At 37.8% G+C, this 20,292-nt stretch overlaps 1 long non-coding RNA gene across 1 annotated transcript; it reads right to left on the reverse strand.

Annotated features, from left to right (window-relative positions):
• Nucleotides 1–413: 413 nt before the first annotated feature.
• LOC117605317 (uncharacterized) lies at nucleotides 414–2,024 on the reverse strand. Its single transcript, XR_004581665.2, has 4 exons — nucleotides 2,008–2,024; nucleotides 988–1,057; nucleotides 638–847; nucleotides 414–463 (listed from the first exon to the last, which is right to left on the reverse strand). It is a non-coding gene; the product is annotated as an uncharacterized LOC117605317 (long non-coding RNA).
• Nucleotides 2,025–20,292: the final 18,268 nt, after the last annotated feature.

The raw sequence follows: 20,292 nt of genomic DNA on the forward strand, positions 1-20,292 counted from the left end.
TAATTTTGCGCCGCCTCCGAAAACTATCTAAAGCCTATTTAAATCCTATTTAACGATTAAGTAGATATTATTAATAGCTATGGAATATTGGTATAAATGAAATAGAAATTATTTGACACTTTTTAGTGCATTTCGAAGTCGGATGTTTTTTTTGTTAAAAATTATTTTATTTCACACTTTTTAGTGGAATTAGATGAACGAAAAATATTTGTAGGATGCCGTTATATGGTTTTCCGTTCTTAATAGTTAAGTAAGGATCAAATACAGGTGATTAATAATAAAAAAAGGAAGTACAACCTGTACCATTTTTTTTTATAAGTGACTAACTTTATTATGTAATTAATAAAAACTTGACTGAACTATATTTCCCCTACCCCCCCCCCCCCCTATTCCCCTACCGCCCTTCCCCTTCCGTCCCGGTACCCCTTCAAGCGCCGCGACCTACCAGCCGCTACTCCCCTCTCTGTAATGTAAAAATTGAAATTATTAGATATGTATTTTTTTTTCACAGAATATTATTATTATAAATATTCGCCCTTATATTGAACAACAGAGATGTTCTGATAAGGGCAATATTGTATTCCTCTGTACGAGGCAAGAATTCATAGTATAATAAAAAATAATCTGTAATACATACTTCGCGGTGGCCTACCCGCCACCTTCTTCTCCTCCTCCTGAGGGAGGGGCTCCTCCCACGGTTGGTCGCCCTGTCCATGCTGAGGGAGGAGCTCCTCCCTCAGTTGTAGCAATTGTTGCTCTTATTGTTGCTGCAGCAGCTGCATTTGCCGCTGATGCTGCTCGTTCTGCTGCTGCAGCAACAGCTGCACGTCCCGCACCAATTTTTGATCTGAAAGAGAAATAAAAAAAAAAATATATATATATATATTACAGGCATGTTTCTGAATCATACAATATATGCATTTTCCAGAGTTTCTTTTAATTTTACTTGAACTCTTTTACCATTATTAAAGTTGAAATAATACTTACAATCGTTTTCAGACTGCTCCATTTTTTTTTAAATTTTATTTTTATTATTTTTTATTATTACGTTTATGTTCTGAAACAAAAATATGTAGATGTAATATTTGCAAAAAAAGATATAAGTAATAACAGTTACATTAATATTAATTAATGACTAGCGGTGGAAGATTATCGATTACAGTGGTATAGTGTTCATGTTGTATAGAACGAAAGTCACACGAACGGCGACAAGACCGTATATATCGAAACACATCTATACTTTTTAAAGCGTATTAGGATAACTAACATTCAATATGTACTTCTTATATATTTTTTTATTATAATCATTGAATACGAATCCGGAAACTATTTTCAACAGTGGCTAAAATTTTTGATTATTCCAATTGCGAAATATATAAAATATTATGAACTACGTATGTTTAAACGTCGATAAAAGTGATAAAAATGACATTCGAAATGCAGTAGTACTCAAATATTTTTTTTCTTTAAATTCAAGTTGTAAAAAAAGAAATTTTAATTATTATATGCATGTGCGATTTCAAACCAAGTTTACTGTCGACTAGTATAAATATATATAAAAAAAAAATTATTCGTTTGTTCCCCCATTTAATTGCGTTCGTTATTTAACACCCGAACAACGTTTCTAATAGCGATAAACGGTTCCTACATTCGTATTCAGCGCTCATTCAACCGTTAGAAAGCAATATTGAATATAAACATTTTAAATAGAAATAAAAGGTTTTATTGATAATAAAAAAAAAGAAAATATCTATTCATATTTGTTAACATATTTGTATTACTTTTTTATTATAATAATTGTAATAAAAATTTGTTAACAATTCAAAATCTAAAGTTAAATAATGAAAATAATAAGTTATTCTTTGATGTAATAAAAATATTTTTGGTCAAAGTAACTATAATAATACACCAACTAAATAAACCGTACCACCAGCCATTAAGAATTATTAATATATATTATTATATACAACGTATACAAAAATAAAATATTGCTCGTTCCGTACTTACCACCTGTTCGATTCACTGATCGTATGAAACTGAGCAGGAATCTCTGACTTCCAAAGGGAGAGAGGTGGTGGGGCACATTCCAGGATCGCACAAATTGTTCTCTATGTTTACATTCCTGTTGGTATGTGCGTAGTAGCTTATATTGAACATAAATATTCGTAAATATTCTATTCACCTCAAATGCGCAAAAACCAAACGGCGTACAGTCAATGATGGAAATATTCATACCCTCTTAATGTAGCCAAGAAATGTACAAAGTATAAGTACAGTAAGTGTAATAAAAAGTGTCTAGTCAACGTTTAGAACAGAATACCTCATTTAAAATTGGACCAAATAACTTGAGGTTTTTTTTAATGAGAAAATACAAATTTATTTATTAAGATATGTGTTTTTGTCGTTTAAAAAAATTACAATTTGTTGAAATTGTGAAAAAAAATAGTAAAAGGCAATTTTTTTCATCTCTTTTCATGTGAGCCTATAATAAGAATTTGAAATATGTCTTTCGTAAATTCAAATAAGTTGTGGGTATGCAGAAAATTTCGTCGAGATCTGCCAATGCACTTAGAAGTTACAAATAATTAAAATTTCTGATAAAATGTGACTATTTATATTCTTAGATGAATAAAAAGTCGCGATTTTCGAAAATTTTAATTACTTGGTAGTGCTAAATACATTGACCGATCTCGATGAAATTTTCATCATACACATAACACACTTAAATTTACAAATGTCATATTTTAAATTTTCATTGCAAACTCACATAAAAAAGTTAATAAAAAATTGCCTTCTACTATTTTCTTTCACGATTTCAACAAATTGCAATTTTTTAAAACGACAAAAGCACATATCTTAGTAAATGAATGTGTATAAGTTCTCAAAAAAAACCTCAAGTCATTTGGTCCAATTTTAAATGAGGTAATCTGTTTCAAACGGTAACCGAACACTGTTTTATTACACTCAGTATACAACCTGTCGGAATACGTTTTCTTCGATAAAACGTAATGTGTCGCGATGTGCTTTTACAATCCGACTCTGGTAAAAAAGTTGAAGATTATTCAGTTCGAAGAATAATGTAATAATTATAAAATTATACACTGGGCATTAAACAATCTTCATTTAAACCCAATGAAGAATTTATTGGCAATATTGAAAAATTTAATTTACATAAATAAACCTGTAAACAAAAAAAAATTAGCTTCGTGAAGCAAATAAGGCAACGTGAGATAAAATCATAACGATATAAATATACGAATCAGTGCCAAGACGCATAAAGCGACGCGTGGAAATGTAATTGAATATTAAGTAATGCAAATTTTAATGCAAGTATTTCTGAATTTATGTTACATTAGATCCATTTAACATTGTCATGAGTTTTGTACTTATACTGCATTGCTTTACGTATGGAAAACGTTGATGTTCAGCGCTGACATCGTACCGTCGTATTCAATGAATGAAAAACTTATTATTGCCGCAAAATTCATTATTTTCCACTTATCACTCAATGTAACGGAAATCTACTATAAGTTGGCCTATTATTGCGATCGTCCTCACAACATAAACAAACATAGCTAGAACTCATAGACAAATCGCGTACTCAGTTGAAACGAATACATGGCAACGTTACATCTTCAATTGATTGATACTTGATTGAATCATTTGAAAATTGCTCGAAGGTAGTCGTTTTTAACTAATAATATTGAATTTTCGAAAATCCAAAACCGGCCACGTCTGGTTGGAGCGACTGGCAATTGTTTCCAAAATCCAAAACTGACCACGTCTGCTTGGAGCGACAAATAATTGTTTGTAAAAACAAACCAACCGCGTCTGCTTGGAGCGACCAATAATTGTTTATAAAAACAAACCAATCGCGTCTGCTTGGAGCGACCAATAACTGTTTGTAATAAAAAACAAACCGACCACATCTGCTTAGAGCGACAAATAATTGTTTGTAAAAAAAGACAAACCGACCACGTCTGCTTGGAGCGACCAATTGTTTCTAAAATAAATAAAAAACAAACCAACCACGTTTGCTTGAAGCGATGGGTAGACCTACAAAACATGCATCCCGTATAAGGAAGTATCGTGCGAATGAATCAAACGACGCCACGCAATTACGTCTGTACAAAAATTGCAAAAGAAATACAGAAACACGATGTCATGAAACTATTAACGAACGCCATTTGAGATTATCTGCAATGCGAAAATATATGCGTTCAAAATTATTGCGTGAAACGATAGAGGAGAAAAAACGTCGCCTAACGATAATTTATAATCGTTTAAAGAACGAATCTGTCGAAGAACGATCACATAGGCTTAGATTAATCAGTAGGCGCCTAGCAAACGAATCTGCTGAGGAACGATCACGTAGATTGAGATTAATCCATAGACGCTTAGCGAACGAATCTGCTAAGGAACGATCACGTAGATTGAGATTAATCCATAGACGCTTAGCGAACGAATCTGCTGAGGAACGATCACGTAGATTGAGATTAATCCGCAGACGTTTAGCGAACGAATCTGCTGAGGAACGATCACGTAGATTGAGGTTAATCCACGGACGTTTATCCAATCAATGTATCGAAGAACGTTCACATCGTCTAATGCTCATGAAAAATCGTAATCGTAAAGTATTTTTAAGGGAAAGTACCGAATCAAAAACCACACGTTTAAGAGATATGCGCGAACGAGCTAAAAACCAAAGGAAAGAACGTTTCCTCCAGGAAGATTACTTTGAATCGGCTATTCATATTTTTGCTGATGTACCGTGTGCGGTGTGTTGCAAGACTTTATATCCGCAGCAACGTTACGCTTTACACACGCAGCCTTTGTCTGATCTAATTCCTGCAAATCTAATGGAATCAGAGAAGATAACAACATGTTCTCGTTGTCTAAATCATCTTAAAAAGCACAAAGTTCCATCACAGGCATTTTGGAATAAAATGGAACTAATGTCTGTACCTCAGGAGATAGCAGATTTATCGGAAATCGAGAAACAAATGTTGTGTAGAATAGTGCCGTTTCTTAAAATCATGAAAATTCAAAATCGCTTCAGTCAGGATTGGTGCAAAGGTCAGGTAGTCCTATTTGCCCGCGATGTGTTCGAAGTAGCCGAGCAACTTCCAGTCCAATTAAACCATACCGGTATAATGATTGTAGTGGAAAGTTACGAAAATTTGGAACGATAGCGACAATTTAAAATAGATGTTGGAAAGCTTCGGGTAGCCTTACAATGGCTATTACAAAATAATGCTTTGTACAAAGACGTACAACCATGTTTTTCAAACATTACCAGTAATATTTTCGAAATAGCTCATGTCATTGAACAGCCGGCTATTGTAACAGAGGAAATTGAAATTGCACAAAGAAATACTGAACCAAACAGTAGATTTGTAGACGTTGGTCAGAATGTAGCTATTTTACGAGGCACGTTTCATCAAGCTAGCGATCGCTTCAGTATCGAATCTCGTGGCAAGCAGTGTACTGGCATAGCTGTAGTTGCATGTGTTGCGTTTCATTCCCTTGATCCTAGTACGTGGTGTACTAGTGATGTCGATTATGTGGTAGGAGATAAATATTATCGTGATTGCATTGAAGCGCGAAGTATTCCTAACCCCAACGAAATCAATGTAGACTATTTAGCCGCAACTGAATTATTGCCACATGTAATATTTAATAATAGGCGAATCAGTATTAACGTTGACTATGAAATGTCGGTAAATGGTCACATTGATATTGATAACGGTGATGATGGATTTCCAAATTTAAAAAATGGTTTGATTACATTTTTTCAACGGTATATGTACGGAATTCTTACTGCGAATCTTACGTCAATAGCCGTATCATGCAGCAACCAGTCGGAGACCACCTGTTATTGGTTGTTTGATTCCCATGCAAGAGGTCCAAAAGGATATAAAGCACCTCATGCTGTATGAAATTTACTACTATTGATGTTTTACACGCCACTTTGCGTCGTAATTTGTATGCGAAACATGGCAACAGTAATGTATTAAATATCTACTCATTAACACCTGTAACAATTGCATCCCAGAGAAATAGATCTTCACTGGTAGAAAGAATGCAACATCTATCAGTTGTGACCCCACGAAATGAATCCGACGCAACACGAATTATTTTCGAAACAAGCATGTTACGTTCGATTGACGAAGGTGTTCCCAACATTGATAATATTGTCTCTATCAGTAATAATAATAATAATAACGCAGAAAATGACCCGATACAACTGGCAAATATACATAGAAAAACAGCGCCTCCTTTGAACCTAGAGAGGGAGAGAAGAATTGAAGAACTGTGTTGGTACTTCCTGTTTCCAGATGGAAAAAATGGATTCAGAGAGCATCGTGACATCCCAATAACACCATTAGATTACTTCCAAGCACGTATTCTGAGCAATGACAAACGGTTCCAACGAACAGATTATCTGTTCTTCGCATTATCTGTGGTTGAATATTACCGCGCAAAAGCTAGCATTTCAGTGTCATGTAGAATGCGCCAAGGTGAATATACTCCAGAGGGATTAGTAGACAACATACATCTCACAATGAGAAACATAAGAGGATCGGTATCATACTGGAAACGATGGTGTTCGGAATTAATCGCCATGGTCCGAAGTCTTGGACCGCCCACATGGTTTGCTACGTTCTCTTGTAATGATCTAAACTGACCAGATATGTTGAAGGCATTACTACTATCCGAAGGTCAATCAACGACCGAACTTGAAAACCTAACGTTTGCAGATCGACTACAGTTGGTTCAGAGACACCCTGTAGTTATTGCAAGACAATGTACGTTACGCGTAAACGCGTTAATGCAGTATTTAAAAAACTCGCATTGCTTAGGCGGCGTTGTTACCGATTTTTGGTATAGAATTGAATTTCAAAATAGGGGAAGTCCACATTTGCACATGCTTATTTGGTGTGCAAACGTGCCTGATTTCCTAACCAACGAAGGCCAAAACGTTATTGAGAAAATTGTATCTTGTTCATTGGAAATCGAAAATCACGATATGAACGATATAGTTCAAAAAGTCCAAATTCATAAACATTCTCATACATGTTACAAAGATCGTAATAATCGTTCTTGTCGATTTGGATTCCCCAGACCGATAAGTGAAAGAACGATGTGTTTAGGCCTAGATGACACACTTGCCAACAACGGGCGTTTCTGCATACTTAAGAGAACCGCAAATGAAGTTATGGTGAATAATTACAACCCAAATCTTTTAAAGCTTTGGAAAGCAAACATGGATATTCAACCATGCGGAAATGTTACAGACGTCGCATATTATATTGCTAAATACGCAAGTAAATGCGAGCCGCAGAACACAGGAAATATTATTAAAGAAGCCGTTTCACGAGCGAAACGCCGAAACGATACCATCCGAAATCAATTATTTTCGGTATCTATGGCAATTCTATCTCAACGTATGGTCACTGCCATAGAATGTGCTTATCGATTATGCCATCTGCCTCTTAAAATGAGCTCGCGAAAAGCTGTATTTATAAACAGCTGTCGGCCTGAGCAGAGATATAGAATTCTGCGATTTGAAGAAAATGGAATTCTCAATAACATCATTTTTCAATAACATATTCGATCGTTACGTAAAGAGGCCAGACAACCTAGAAAACTTGAGTTTAGCCGAATTTGCTGTCCGATATGAAACAGTTTCAAGTGAAATATGGACAGAAGAAGATGGCGACGCTGAACTTAGAACTGACGATGAAGAAATTTCGAGATCGAAGTTTATAAAATTGCAGGACAATACCCGAATGCGAATAAGAAATAAACCAACTGTACTCCGCCACCGGTATTATACCCTGAATAGTGATAGAGAAGGATACTTCTATAACTTAATAGTGTGTTACATTCCATTTCGTGATGAAAGTACACTTATGTCCGAAAACGAATCTTCAGAACAATGTTTTCTTCGACGGCAACACGAGTTGAAACCTATGTTGGGTAACGCAACCGTCGAACAATTTACTCACGCAGAACAAATTATTGAAGCGGCGCTCGCCCAGGCTGTTGCTTTGAATATTGTACATGAAGAAGAAACTAATGAACATTTAAGAGATCCAGTCGGAATTTATGCCGACGAAACAATATATTATGATCAAGGTGATTTATATGAAGATCAACAGCAAGAAACAATAGCAATGCCAGAAGACGTGTTCCGTAATAGTATTCGAAGTCTTAATATTCAACAGAAAGACTTATTAAAATCAGTTTCCGCAGTAATTGAGAAATATATTTAAAAAAATGATGATGAAAATACGGACCAAATATTGCTTTTTATTACCGGAGGAGCTGGTAGTGGCAAGTCGTTTATTTTAAAATTACTTGTTGAACACGTTAAACGCTGCTATAATCCTACAGTTGATACGATGATAAAACCATCTTTCATTGAAGTAGCTTCTTTGACTAGCCTCGCTGCCCGTCAAATATTCGGAAAAACTCTGCATTCCTTGTTCTCGTTGCCTATTAAAAAAGGTACTGCAATGACCTATCGACGACTGACAGGACAGAGGCTCGAACAGGAGAGACGAAAGTGGCGTCATACAAGGTGGTTGATTATCGACGAGATATCAATGGTATCTTATGAGAATTTGCAAATAATTCATTTAAGATTGCAAGAATTCAAAACAAATGATAAACTATATGGTGGCGTAAATGTACTTCTCTTTGGCGATATCATGCAGTTGCCCCCAGTAAAAGGAGACTGGTGTTTTGTACAGCCACATTGGTGTACTGCAAAAATTAATTTATGGCATCAATTTTCATTCTGCGAACTCACCATTAATATGCGACAAAGAGATGACGTTGAGTTCATCGATTTATTGAATAAGCTTCGGTTTGGGGAAGTGACAACTTCTCAACTGGAAATATTATGCGAACGAAGAAGAGTTCCTCTAACCGGAGAGTTCGAGGATGGTGCAGCAGTAAGAATATTCCCAACGATAAAATTAGTGGATGAATATAATTCAAAAATGACTGATGAATTAGCAAAATCACACCGAATGTACGTCATTGATGCAATAGACGAATCCCGTGAGGCAGCTACATATGGAAAAAGGCCACCAGAAAATGTCATACCTACAAATGTAAATAATTGTGGCATACTGTTACATACAATAAAGTTAACTGAAGGATCGCGAATCATGCTGCGACGAAATATATCAATTTCTGATGGTTTGATAAACGGCGCAATGGGAATAGTGAAGAAATTTACATGGCCAGCACTTCGAAGAGATCAACTAGAACAGGGAGAGTGGCCGGACGCGGTACTTATAAAATTTGACGACGAGTCCATTGGAAATAGATTTAAAGATATCGACGGTTACATCCCAATATCTCCAGTTGCAGCAACGTTTCAGGCGACGAAAGGTTATGGGGACGTCGAGCGCAGAATGTTACCACTTATTCTAAGTTGAGCAGTAACAGTGAATAAATTACAATGGACTACATTAAACAAAGCTGTAATTGATCTTGGCAAAAAGAATTTTGCAAAAGGCCAAATTTACGTCGCTCTTAGTCGTGTCAAAAGTTTAGATGGTTTAGCTCTATCTGATTGAGCACCAAACAAAGTCCTCGTTAAACCGCATGACGAAAGAGCACTCGCAGAAATGCGAAGATTACGACGGTTACTTTTGCAAAGAAACAGTCCAAATTAGCTTCCAGCGACTGATACCTGAAGAAGGAAGCCAACCCTTCTTTTAGCGACCAACTGGTAGAGAAAATGACGAAGTCTATTTTTTTTTTTTTCATTTCATTTCATTTCACGGATAATGTTGAAAAGTCGCAATCGGTATATTCCCTGTAGAGTAAACGCCGAAAGAAAAAAATATAAATGAAGCCGTACGTTTTCTCGAAATAAAAATTGGCAGAAATGAAAAAATTCAAAATTTTTTTTTAACGGAACCCTTCGGGAGACATACTCTACCAGATGCAAAAGGTTTCGATCCAATTGGTCCATCCGTCCCGGAATAATCGGCACATATACATTAAAAATTATTAAGAATGAAAAAATGCAACATATTTTTTTCATGGGACTATTAGGGAGTTATACTATATAAAACGCAAAAAGTTTCCTTCCGATTGGTCCATCCGTCTCGACGTAATCGGTGAACATACATAAAAAGAAAAAAAAAAAAAATACATACACATCGAATTGAGTATCCTCCTCATTTTCGAAGTCGGATATAATGTAATTGGATATAATGTAATATACTGATCCCTGGCCACAGATCAATGTACATAAAACAGCAATATCGTTATTACTATATCTACATTAGATATGTAATATACATTCAATAACCAATCATTATTACAACATCTACATCGGTTATAAGGTAATATACTGATTCCTTCCCAAGGATCAATGTACATATAATAACAATATCATTCATACTATATCTACATTGGGTATAATGTAATATACTGATCCCTTCCCACAGATCAATGTACATTTAATAGCGATATCATTATTACTATATCTACGTTAGATATAATGTAATACACTGACCCCTTCCCACGGATCCATGTACCTGCACTTAATAGCAATATAATTATTACCATATCTACATTAGATATAATGTAATATACTGATTCCTTCCCACAGATCAATGTACATTTAATAACAACATCATTCATACTATATCTACATTGGATATAATGTAATATACTGATCCCTTCCCACAGATCAATGTACATGTAATAACAATATCGTTATTACTATATCTACATTAGGTATAATGTAATATAGTGATTACATTCCACAAATCAATGTACATTTAATAACAACATCATTCATACTATATCTACATTGGATATGATGTAATATACTGATTTATTCCCACAGACCAGTGCGCATTTAATAACAATATCATTAATATTATATCTACATTAGATATAATGTGATATACTGATTCATTCCCACCGATCAATGTACATTTGATAACAATATCTTTATTACTATACCTACAGTAGATATAATGTAATATACTGATTTAATCCCACACACCAATGTACATTTAATAACAATATCATTCATACTATATCTTCATTAGGTACAATGTAATATAGTGATTCCTTCCCACAGATCAATGTACATTTAATAACAACATCATTCATACTATATCTACATTGGATATAATGTAATATACTGATCCCTTCCCACAGATCAATGTACATGTAATAACAATATCGTTATTACTATATCTACATTAGGTATAATATAATATAGTGATCACATTCCACAAATCAATGTACATTTAATAACAACATCATTCATACTATATCTACATTGGATATGATGTAATATACTGATTTATTCCCACAGACCAGTGCGCATTTAATAACAATATCATTAATATTATATCTACATTAGATATAATGTGATATACTGATTCATTCCCACCGATCAATGTACATTTGATAACAATATCTTAATTACTATACCTACAGTAGATATAATGTAATATACTGATTTAATCCCACACACCAATGTACATTTAATAACAATATCATTAATACTATATCTTCATTAGGTACAATGTAATATAGTGATTCCTTCCCACAGATCAATGTACATTTAATAACAACATCATTAATACTACATCTACATTGGATATAATGTAATATACTGACTACGTCCCACAGATGAATGTACATTTAATAACAACATCATTCATACTATATCTACATTGGATATAATGTAATATACCGATCCCGTCCCACAGATCAATGTACATTTAATAACAACATCATTCATACTATATCAACATTGGATATGATGTAATATACTGATTTATTCCCACAGACCAATGTACATTTAATAACAATATCATTATTACTATATCTGCATTATATATGTAATATGCATTTAATAACAATATCATTATTACTATATCTACATCGGATATAAAGTAATATACTGGTTCCTTCCCAAGGATCGATGTACATATAATAACAATATCATTATTACTGTATCTACATTGGATTTAATGCAATATACTGATCCATTCCCCCAGACCAATGGCCATTTAATAACACTATGAATAGTACAATATTTACATTACATATAATGTAGTATACTCATCTATTCCCAGAGATCAATGAGCAATTAATAACAGTATCATTAGTACTATATCTACATTGGATCTAGTGTAATATATTGATCCCTTCTCATGCATTAATGAACCTACATTTCATGGAGTGATGCCCACTTGGACGTCGACCGATTGGACGCGTTCCTTTTGGACGCCGCACAGTGGGACAAAACGGCTTTCGGCGATCAAAATTCTGTAACTTCGGTTCTATTGGAAATATTTGAATAAAATTTTGGAAAGTTTTTGCCCACATTCTGGTACATAAGTTGTATCAATATGGATCATATTGAACTACAGGGTGTCAAAATATTCACATATAAAGTATAACGCGTTCAATATCCTTCACTTGTTAGACATATTTTATGTCATTTAACATAAATTTGACTCAAAACTGTTAATAACTATAATAAAAACGGATTTAATAATTAAAAAATGACAAGACATGTGTTATTATAATATATTTATTTATATTTATTATGATCTATACCAAATCATTCGTGAAAATAGTTTCGACAATTATGAAAATTTATTATGGCATATTGCAAGGCCGAAGTAAAGTTTTGGGTAACGAATATACACGTCGAATGCAGTTAACTGGATAATAATCGTATCTGGTACTGCTTTTCCATCATCACCAAGATGGGTGTAATTTATTTCAATCGTCATTTTTTTGAGCAGTGGCAGGTTGGGGCAGCCGTTTTTTTCTGATTCTGATAGAGGAAGGTTCACTCTTTACTACAGTAATAATCACACCCTGCACAAATGTGTACATTTTTTTTAAATCAAACGCAAAGTTGAGATTTTAGTTAAATGTATTTCGTTTCAATCAGATCCTATTATTTAAAAAGTTGTTGACATTTTAACTTATTTTATGCACTGAATAGAATCTATACTAATCTAGTAAACTTTGTAATTCATTTGAATTTTATCTTTCCGAGTAAAATTTATTAGAATCGTACATTGAAGTTATGGGTAATATTATCAGCGTTTCGTCTTGACGAATTTCTACTGACTTTGAGTGCGAACCACGGCAAAACGGAAAGAAATATGCAAAAACGGATTACACTACGTTAAACTACAGTTTATTCTCTATCGATGTATGTAATTAGTTTTTCAATTTTCGAATTCACGAAAATCGACTTTTGATCGCTGAAAGCCGTTTTGTCCCACTGTGCGCCGGACCGATTGGACGAATTCCTTTTGGACGTCGTGCCGTTTGGACGCCATGCCGTTTGGACGTCGTGTCATTTGGATTCGTGCCATTTGGACGCCATATGTTTTAAAATCATTGCTTTTGGAAATCCGCAGATGGTGGTATTGTTCGTCGATTCAAATTCCTATGCTATTTGAATGCGTATGCATGCTGAAGTATGTGATTACATATTAAGGGGGTAGACACGGGTACTGCAGCGGGGTGACATTACCGGCAAATATGTGCCTATTAATGGGTTTACGGGAATCGGTTATTTGTCCTTATATGAGAACACATAGGGCTGGGTGAGGGCTCATTCGAAAGAGGAAGGTCCAATGCAAGGCGGTCAACTCATGGTTTAACGAGATTATGTCCATATTTAATAATATCAGTGTCGAAAGTAGAAGAAAAAATCGACAAAATGCAGTTGCGAAATCGAAGTATTTTTAGGCAACTAAAAGAGTTTTGTCACTCAAACGGTGAGTTGACCGCCCTGCATTGAACCTTCCTCTTTCGAATGAGCCCTTATTCAGCTCAAGATCTTTTCATATAAGGACGAATAACCGACTCCCGTAAAAGCATTCCCAAAGACGAGTTCCGCCATTATCTGGATACTACAGAGCAAGTTATGTGACAAATTTAGTTAAGCTAGTAGTTATAAGGTGGCGTCTAAGTAGAAAGGCTGCCGAGTTGGAATCGTAGTCAGAATCAAGCGTTAGCTTGATTACGTCACTTGAACTGTGCTGCGAAGGCAAGCGAAAAAGGCAACATCGCCCGAACGCTGAGTGAGACGTACTACAGTCATTCTGTCCTTCTCTCATTCTGAATGTTGAGATTGTCCCTTTTCACTAAGTTTTGACTGTGGCCCGCCTGGATTTTACACAGCGCCCCATAACCTCGCCCCATTCAAACTATATTGTGTTTGGTATCATTTTAATCAGAAAAATATCACCAATCCGGTAGTAAAAGTTTCAGTAAAAAAAAATAAAAAATAAAAAAGTTTTATAATTGAAGTAGTATTAGTCACACCGATACGTTTCGGCTCTTTCCTTTGATCATTAGACCTCTCTCTCTGTCCTCTACTGTCTGTCCCTTTCTACGTTCATGCTTGGCTGGTCGTCGCATCTAATTCGAGATTCGACATCTCGGCTGGATGTATGCAACGTCTGGTTCCCAATCTCTGTTGCATATATTCAGCTTTTACTGTATATGTAGACGCGAGGTTCCACCATTTATTAGTTCTAATAGTACCATAGTACTTTTTTATGCAGAATGTTTCCAGGAGTTGACACAAGTAAAAAAAAAATGCAATTCCATTTAAATAAAAAGTGGATTTGCATTTTTTGAGTGCATCGTTGCATTCACGGAGAAAATGAAATCACAGAAAAATAGACATTATCATACCATTGAACTTTTACATAAACAGCTTTTTTCTATCTCTTACCAAATTCAAGATATAACCCGTCAGAAATTGCATGACGTATCCTGTATATTTTTATTAATTAAAGAACATTTATTTAAAGAAGTTAATAACTTTTTCTAAAAAATTTCTCAGATTGCACGTTCCTTCGGTTCTTTAGAGTAGACATATATTTTTCAGCAGCGAGGGGTGCTACGGTGCGTTATATAAAATTGACGCGTTCAGTCAGTCAGAATTTATCGGAGCGGGACAATTCTATCATTTGGGTTGAAAGTAGGATAGCACGATCACTGTATATCTCACTCTAAAGACGCGCCAATGTTTCGCTTTCGTTCTTCAGGCGTATCGTCGCGATGTCTCTGTCGAGATGAGCGTTTGAATGTGTTTGTAAAAATACTTGAGGCGCTGTTGCCTTCTTACAATTAGATCGTGTTGCGCGCACGCTAGCTGAGAATTAAACCTTTCAAGTTCATAACAGACCACGCAAGTGGCTCCACCAGGCCCAACGAAAAAACTGCTGTAATACCGACGTCCCGAATCAGAGAGGTCACGTGCCGTGTCTATCCCCTTAAGGCCACTTGCGTGGTCTGTTACGAATTTGAAAGGTTTAATTCTCAGCTAGCGTGCGCGCAACACGATCTAGGAAGGCAACAGCGCCTCAAGCATTTTTACAAACACATTCAAACGCTCATCTCGCCAGAGGCATCGCGACAATACGGCTGAAGAACAAAATCGAAACATTGACGCGTGTTTAGAGTGAGATGTACGGTGATCATGCTATCCTTCTTTGAACCTAAATGATAGAATTGTCCCGCTCCGGTAAATCCTGACTGACTGAACGCGTGGATTTTATATAGCGCACCGTAGCACCCTTCGCTGCTGAAAAATATATGCCTACTCTGAAGAACCGAAGGAACGTGCAATCTGAGAAATTTTTTAGAAAAAGTTATTAACTTCTTTAAATAAATGTTTTATAATTAATAAAAATATACAGGATACGTCATGCAATTTCTGACGGGTTATATCTTGAAATTGGTAAGAGATAGGAAAAAGCTGTTCATGTAAAAGTTCAATGGTATGATAATGTTTATTTTTCTATGACCTCATTTTCTTCGTGAATGCAATGATGCACTAAAAAAATGCAGATGCACTTTTTATTTAAATGGAATTGCATTTTTTTCTTTACTCGTATCAACTCCTTGAAACATTCTGCATAAAAAAGTACTATTAGAACTAATAAATGGAGAGGCCTCGGCTCTTTCTCTCCTCTTCCCTCGCTACTATTCCCTCTCGCTATTTTGCTGACGCGCCTATATCTAACAGTACAATATTTAGAAAACTAATATTTCGTGAGATATCTCATACTTTTCATATGTCTCATCATTCAACTTTTACATCAATAGCTTTTTCCTATCTCTTACCAAATTTAAGATATAACTCGTCCCAATTGCGTGACACTTGTATTTTGAGAAACCTATAGTAACTTTGTTTTCACGAAACTAATAAAAAATACAAAGGAGTCAATATTCTGAGTGAATGCAAATAATTTAAATAAATAAATATCCCGTATACAACTTATATAAACGTTTGCAGAATTATTGCAAAGAGGAGGTATATTCTTCTCTTGTTATACCTCCTCTTTGAGCGAGGTTTGTTATGGGGTGCTGTGAAAAATCCAGCCGGGCGTCAGTCAAAATCTAGCGAAAAGGGACAATCTCAACATTCAGAATGAGAGAAGGACAACATGACTGTAGTGCGTCTCACTCGGCGTTGTTGCCTTTTTCGCTTGCTTTCGCTTGCCTTCAGTCGAGTGACGTAACCAAGCTAACACCTGATTCTGGCTACGATTCCAAATCGGCAGCCCGCTTAGTTAGACGCCACCTTATAACTACTAGCTGAACTGAATTTGTCACATGAATTGCTCTGTATTATCCACAAAATGGCGGGACTGGTCTGTGAGAATGCTTTTACGGGCATCCGTTATTCGTCCTTATTTCGCAACAAATGAAGACAAAATACATCTTAATTTACAGGTAAGGGTTGTGGCTAGACCGCTCAACTCATGATTTCAAATACAGCACTCTTTTAGTGGCCTTAAAATGCTTCGATTCCGCGAATGCATTTTGTCGATTTTTTACCTCTACTTTGCACGCTTATATTACTAAACAGAGTTGAGCGGTGTGCATTGGACCTTCCTCTTTCGAATAAGCCCTCACCCAGCCCTAAATGTTCTCATACAAGGACGAATAACGGAAGCGCGTAAACCCATCTTTATACCCACTTCTGCCGGTAATGTCAACGCGCTACTATTACCCGTGTCTACCCCCTTAAGGCGATGCGAGCGTCGAAAACTTTACCGACAGTCCCTAGAAAAATCCCTAGACGCGAGTTTTCGGTTTTCGTCGTCATTTCTAAACAGAATGCAAAAAAATTTGAGGGACGTGTCCAGAAGGCCCTAAAGAATGGCGCTCTGGTCCTTATTTTATCCAAATCGTCAAAAAGTTATAAAATATTGAAATTTGTGTCTGTCCACAGTCAAGAAAATGGCGGATCGGACTCACCTGCATTAATTTATTTGTAATATAAACATTTTTGCGAAACGAATGTCCAAATAGAGACCAGAGCGCCATTCTTTGGGTCGGATAGAGCAAAATGAGCACCCAGGGGATGGTGTACAAGTTTTCGTTTAGACGAAAACCGAAAACTACGATTTCGTTGATTTTTCACTCGCGAAAAACGTCAAAAAGGTAAAACAGACCACAAATTTAGTTCCTCGTTTTTTCTGTAGGGCGCAGTTTGTTCGTTTTCTGTGCTCGACCGCGCGCTCATTCGCAGCTCGTATATGTGAATATGTGTGCATCAATCGAACCGTCGACGACGATACAATGTATTGTGGCGAATGGGAAGTTCGAGTCTCGAAGAGGCGATGAACTCCGACGCGTAAATTTTTTTGTCACGCATCGTTCTATCGACTAGGATAGCTATTTTCAACCCATGTGTCACAAGACGTACTATCATTATTTTTTGTTGCTATTATTATTCTTTTTTTTAGTGAAACTGAAGAACAAATACATACGTTCTTCCCGATTTCGATGATTTTTTGATATAAAAATTGATAATCTGAACAATTTAGTGAAATACTGATTACTTATGAAAAGTACCCCGAAAATAAATCTGTTGCCAGAGTTATTAAAATTTTTTTAGACAGATAAGTTAGTATGTTTTTTCAGTATAGAATGTGATATTATATTGGACTTTCCTGATTTTGCGTTAGGCCCAAATATTGGATGAATAGGTAACGAAAATGTGATGATGGGAGAACAACACGGTTGGAGCGAGTTCTTCAATGCTGGCGAACATAGAAAAGGACAAATAGCGAAAGAGAAAGAGGTACGAGAATTAAAGGGCCCGAGAAAAAACATTTAAGTGAAACAATATTAATTCAACAATAACTTTTTTATTTTTCATTTTTGCTAAATGAAACTTTTACCAATGTAATTGTAAGGTTCTTCTGATTAAAAGAAGACTAAACACCATATAATTTGCATTATTGTTACTTATTTAGATATAAATAAGTAAATAAATAATTATAATTCAAATTATGTCATGTTTGATCTTGTTTTAATCAGAAAAATCTCATAAATACGTTAATAACATTGTCATCAAAAAAAATTCAAAAATAAAAAGGTTTTAATCTTAAATTTTGGTTGTGTTAGTATTGTCTCACACGCTCGGAGTGCCCCAACCCCCGAAAGTCCAGCGAGGGGAACCAGGACGACCTCAGGTCGTCCAGGCTGAGCCCCAACCGAGCGCGTCTCCGGGTGGCGGATAGGAGGACGACCGGGTGCGTGAAGTGGGCCCCGAGTATCGTGGAACGGGACGCCTCTGGCGACCGGGATACGGGGAAGGTGTGCCTACGGAGTGCCCCGGCCAACGGGTGCTATAAGGGACCCCTGAAGGCCTAAAAACCCTCGGAGGGGAACTGAAGCCCCGTCGCGGACCAGCTCCCCAAGCTAAGGTGTAAGCAATCGTGCCGAGAGCTGGATGACACCGAGGTAATGGTGTCACGAACGATGCCCTTGGGGTACCAGGCGTCCCCCCATTGTATCTAGCCTTACCCCTGCAAGCGGGCTCTGCAGGGGTGGACCTATACTTCCCGACTACTCGTGGGACACACATGGAAGAAAAAACAAAAAAACAAACACTCGGAAACACTAACGCTCAGACAGACTCGGGCACAAACACGGACACGAACATGGACACAAACAGAACAACTAACACCTACACAAACCCACCCGTTAGCGGGCTAGGTGAGGAGGGAGGGGACCCAATCTTGGGGACCGCCTCCGAAACACCGCTGACGGGTGGTTCTGGGGGGAGCATGTCCGCGGCAGGCGAGGTCACAACCTTGCCGGCTTTGCACATGCTCACCCTCAATGAGGAGCCTTCCTCCGATGCAACCAGGGACGACCAGGGAGAAATCCCGGAACCGAACCCGGAAGCACGGAGGAAGGTAAAGCTCAGCGGAGCAGTCAGGAAGAAGGCCCGTAGGGCGGGCTTAGCGCAACCAGGGACTTCCGACGGGACTGCTACCGCTGAGACCGCGTGCAAGGCGGGGATGGCCCCGGCGACGGCCGCTGCGAGGGGGGGCCCGATCATCGGGAAACCCCGCGTAGAGACGTCGCAGGTGGGCGGCAAAGGAACGGATGGCAAGGGGCTTAAAAGGACCCGACCATCCGTTTCCCCAAATACCCAGCCTTGCGCGAAGAAGAGACAAAGGGTCTTTCCTTCGCCAAAAAGCTTCAGTGAGGCGCTGACGGCGGAGAGGAGGCTAGCGATTGCGCCGGCCGACTACCCGAACTCAACCCTCACTGAGGCGCAGGCCTCCACCATCGAGCAGGCGATTGTGGGAGCGTTGTGTGGGCTTCAAAAAGGGGAGACCATGCCGCGCTTCGACGAGTGCCGGTTCGGAGGGGGCCTGCTTTTAGTGACCTGCGCGGACACCGGAGCGGTGGAATGGCTGAGGGCCACTGCCGCCAGAATTAAACCGTGGGAGGGGGCGGACCTCCAAGTGCTGGATGGCCGGCACCTCCCTAAGCTAAAACGGATGGTGACAGTCATCCCTGGCCCTCCGGTGGCAACGGAGGCCATACTGAAAATGATGGAGGGTCAAAACCCGGGGCCTCACACTAATCTGTGGAGAGTGTGGAGCAGGAGGGAGCGACCGCATTCGGTAACTCTCGTCCTGGGGGTTGACCCTGCGTCACACGAGGCAGGGTTCGGAGGTCCACGTGGGGCTACGCAGGGCACTCTTCAGAGAGGGACCTGCCGGAACCACGGAGGATGCGAGGAACCCCAACAAGGTCGCCGGGAATAAACCGGGACCAACAGCCCCAGCGATGGAGGAAGGGGGGGCGGGGACGAGCGGAACGGACGGAGGAGAGGAGGAGCCCAGGGCGCTGTCAACGGCGACCTCGGAGACCCTCGCCCCCTGCGCCGATACCCTCCCACCCGCCCCACCCAAGGGAGGGAACATAGAGATGGCGGCT

This window comes from Osmia lignaria, chromosome 3, assembly GCF_051020975.1.
Source record: "Osmia lignaria lignaria isolate PbOS001 chromosome 3, iyOsmLign1, whole genome shotgun sequence".
Lineage (NCBI taxonomy): Eukaryota > Metazoa > Arthropoda > Insecta > Hymenoptera > Megachilidae > Osmia > Osmia lignaria.